The sequence below is a fragment of the Tachyglossus aculeatus genome, chromosome 2 (assembly GCF_015852505.1).
Source record: "Tachyglossus aculeatus isolate mTacAcu1 chromosome 2, mTacAcu1.pri, whole genome shotgun sequence".
Taxonomy (NCBI): Eukaryota; Metazoa; Chordata; class Mammalia; order Monotremata; family Tachyglossidae; genus Tachyglossus; species Tachyglossus aculeatus.
The window spans coordinates 20,638,213-20,642,471 of NC_052067.1; the positions used below are offsets into that span (position 1 = coordinate 20,638,213).

General features: G+C 47.5%; 1 pseudogene; it reads right to left on the reverse strand.

Annotated features, from left to right (window-relative positions):
* Positions 1–3,909: 3,909 nt before the first annotated feature.
* On the reverse strand, positions 3,910–4,040 carry LOC119924959 (annotated as a pseudogene).
* Positions 4,041–4,259: the final 219 nt, after the last annotated feature.

A 4,259-nucleotide genomic window follows, 5' to 3' on the forward strand; every position in this document is an offset into this window, starting at 1 on the left:
ACTGTGAGCAGAGCACTGTTCTAAGCGCTTGGGAAGTATAAATCGGCAACATATAGAGATGGTCCCTACTCAACAACGGGCTCACAGTCTAGAAGGGGGATGAGAGGAGTCAAGGATAATGCCAAGGTTACAGGCTTGTGAAGAATGGTGGTGCCATCTATAGTTTTGGGAAAGTTATGGGGAGGACAGGGTTTGGAAGACAAGATAAAGGAGTTCTGGTTTGGACCTGTTAAACATGAGGTGACAGGAGGATATCCAAGTAGAGATGTCCTGAAGGCAGGAAGAAATGCGAGACTGCAGAGAGGGAAAGAAATCAGGGCTGGAGATATAGATTTGGGTGTCATCTGTATAGAGGTGGTAGTTGAAGCCATGGGAGTGAATGAGTTCTCCATGGAGTGGGTGTAAATGGAAAATAGAAGGGGGCCCATAACTGAACTTTGAGGGACCCCCACAATTAGAAGGTGGAGGCAGAGGAGGAGTCTGCGAAGGAGACTGAGAATGAGTGGCCAAAGAGATAAGAGGAGAACCAGGAGAGAACAAGTGTCATTGAAGGGAAGTGAAGGGAAGTTTTGAAAGGAGCCCTGGAAGACACAGGATACTCTCTAAACTGAGTTTCTCAGAAAAAAAACGTCAGCTGTAACTGAAGTTTTGAAACCAGTACTTGGAGTTTCTTCTAGTGGTTTTTCTTGGAAAAACACAACTTGTTGGGAAAAGTCACATAGTTTCTGTAGGGCAAATCCTACCTCCCTAATCTGCTGGAGTATTTTTGGAGTAGGTTGTTGGCATTAGACAGAGTGGAGCCAGTGAACCTAAAAAAACACTTTGGCTTGCAAAGGGCATTTGACTAGTTTTCACCTTTAGAAAAAGAAAATTGTAATGATGGGATTGGAGGGAATGCTCTGCCATAGGTAAGAAATTGACTAAAAGATAAGGTCTAAGGGTAGAAGAGCCACATTTCTGGGATGGAGGAGTGTAGATAGTGGGTTCCCCCAAGGATCTCTGCTAGGACTGATTTTGTTCAAAGTTTTTGTAAGTGGTTTGGAAGAGGAAGTGCACAGTGAAATGTCCAGATTTACAAATGACCTGAAAGTCTCCTGAGTGGTGAAACATCATGCAGATGGAACTTCACTCCTCTAAGGCTAACTTTCTCACTATGTCTCCACGTTGTCTATCTCGCTGCCGCCCCCTTGCCTACGTTCTGCCTCTGGCCTGGAACGCCCTCCCTCCTCAAATCTGACAGGCAATTTCTCTCCCCCTCTTCAAAGCCTTACTGAAGGCACATCTCCTCCAAAAGGCCTTCCTTGATTAAGCCCCCTTTCCTCTTCTCCCACTCCCTTCTGTGTCACCCTGACTTGCTCCCTCTGTTCTTCCCCCTTCCCAACCCCACAGCAATTATGTACAGATCTGTAATTTATTTATTTACGTTAATGTCTATCTCCCCCATCTCTAGACTGTGAGCTCATTGTAGGCAGGGAATATATCTGTTTACTGATGTACTGAACTCTACCAAGTGCTTAGTACAGTGCTCTGCACAGTAAGGGCTCAAATATGATTGATTGATTGATTGAAACTGGCGATCTAGCTCAACTTCTACTTTCATCGCTATTTTCACTCCAGACCCAACTGGAGTCATTCTCCGGATGACCTTGGGTATTTCTCTGTGCTACGTTTAGCACCTAGTCACTTGATGCCCATTTTTGAAACTGGGAGTTTGAGAGTACCATTTTCTCTCTAAATTCATATGCAAAGTTTTTTGGTCCCCAGTCAGCTGGAACCAATTGAAATAGTTAAATCCTTCCAGTGTGCACAGTGGGCAGGGAAAGATTGGTGACACTGATAATGTCGGTGACTTTAGACGCCATGCAGATGAGATGGTAGTGAATTAGAGAGCTGTCCTTCAGGTTGGAAGGTGACACAACTGATGGGGAGACTTTTATCCGTTTGTGTGAGTGACGGCTGATGCTAGCAATGTGCTACTGGGCATGCCTACCCTCTTGGGTGCATGTGGGGAGACAAAGATTGGGCAGAACAGAGAAGTGGAAGGTTCAGGGAGGGGGAAGGAATAACCTCCCATTCCCACTCCCCCGCCAACGTGTCCAGGCCACACCAAGCTTGCCCACCTGCCCTACCATCTACCTCTGCAGACTCAGTTGCCCATTTGGACCTGTCCAGCACTTCTGGCTTGACTCATCTTTTCCTCCCCCTGACATACCAAGGACAGCCTAGCTTGGCGAACTGCTCTTACCACTTCCCAGCTGACTCATTCATTCATTCAATTCATTCAATCGTATTTATTGAGTGCTTACTGTGTGCAGAGCACTGTACTGAGTGCTTGGGAAGTACAAGTTGGCAACATATAGAGATGGTCCCTACCCAACAACAGACTCACAGTCTAGAAGGGGGAGACAGACAACAAAACAAAACATATTAACAAAATAAAATAAATAGAATAGTAAATATGTACAAGTAAAACAAATAGAGTAATAAATATGTACAAACATATATACAGGTGCTGTGGGGAGGTGAAGGAGGTAAGGTGGTGGGGGATGGGAAGGGGGAGGAGGGGGAGAGGAAGGAGGGGGCTCAGTCTGGGAAGGCCTCCTGGAGGAGGTGAGCTCTCAGTAGGGCTTTGAAGGGAGGAAGAGAGCTAGCTTGGCGGATGTGCGGAGGGAGGGCATTCCAAGCCAGGGGGAGGACGTGGGCCGGGGGTTGATGGCAGGACAGGCGAGAATGAGGCACAGTGAGGAGGTTAGTGGCAGAGGAGCGGAGGGTGCGGGCTGGGCTGTAGAAGGAAAGAAGAGAGGTGAGGTAGGAGGGGGCGAGGTGATGGAGAGCCTTGAAGCTGAGAGTGAGGAGTTTTTGCCTGATGCGTAGATTGATTGGTAGCCACTGGAGATTTTTGAGGAGGGAAGTAACATGCTCAGAACACTTCTGCACAAAGATGATATGGGCAGCAACGGGAAGTATAGATTGAAGTGGGGAGAGACAGGAGGATGGGAGATCAGAGAGGAAGCTGATGCAGTAATCCAGTCGGGATAGGATGAGAGATTGAACCAGCAGGGTAGCAGTTTGGATGGAGAGGAAAGGGCGGATCCTGGAGATGTTGCAGAGGTGAGACCAGCAGGTTTTGGTGACAGATTGGAAGTGAGGGGTGAACGAGAGAGCAGAATCGAGAATGACACCAAGGTTGTGGGCTTGTGAGACAGGAAGGATGGTAGTGCTGTCAACAGTGATGGGAAAGTCAGGGAGAGGGCAGGGTTTGGGAGGGAAGATAAGGAGTTCAGTGTTGGACATATTGAGTTTTAGATGGTAGGCAGACATCCAGATGGAGATGTCTTGAAGGCAGGAGGAGACACGAGCCTGAAGGGAGGGAGAGAGAGCAGGGGCAGAGATGTAGATTTGGGTGTCATCAGCGTAGAGATGATAGTTGAAGCCATGGGAGCAAGTGAGTTCAGACCTGACTGTAACAAAGTCTCTCCTGGGCCCTAGTTTCAGGCTTGAATGATGCCCTTGCATGGTCACAAACTACTAAACATGGGACCAGTGCCAGCTGATGTGTATTCAGTTGTGATTCTTCCCTATTAGACTCTTAGTTCCTTGTGGGCAGGCATCAGGTCTATCAACTCTATTAGATGGTACTCTCTCAAGATCTCAGTACAGTGCTCACACACAACATAGTAAGCACTCAATAAGTACTATTGATTGATTCAGTCACATCTTGTCTTGTCTTATGCTGTCGAGCCACTTCCGACCCATAGCAACACCACCGACACATCTCTCCCAGAATGCCCCACTCTCCATCTGCAATCGTTCTGGCAATGTATCCATAGAGGTTTCTTGGCAAAAATATGGAAGTGGTTTACCATTGCCACCTTCCACACCGCTGCTGCCCAGCATGGGTGAGTTTTGACTTGTAGCAGATTGCCTTCCACTCGCTAGCCCCTGCCCAAGCTAGGAATGGAATGGGTAGGCCTCTGCTTGACTCTCCCTCTTGTAGCGGAGACTGGTAGAGTACTCTCCAGGTGCAACCCTGAGAGGGGCAGGCACATCTAGCTGAGTTTTTTTATGTTTTTTGTTAAGCGCTTACTATGTGCCAGGCACTGTATTTGAGTACTGGGGTATATACAGTGTAATCAGATACAGGATGCAGTCCCTGTCCTACATAAGGCTCACAGTCTCAATCCCCATTTTACACATGAGGTAACTGAGATGCAGAGAAGTTAAGTGATTTGCCTAAGACCACACAGCAGACAAAAATA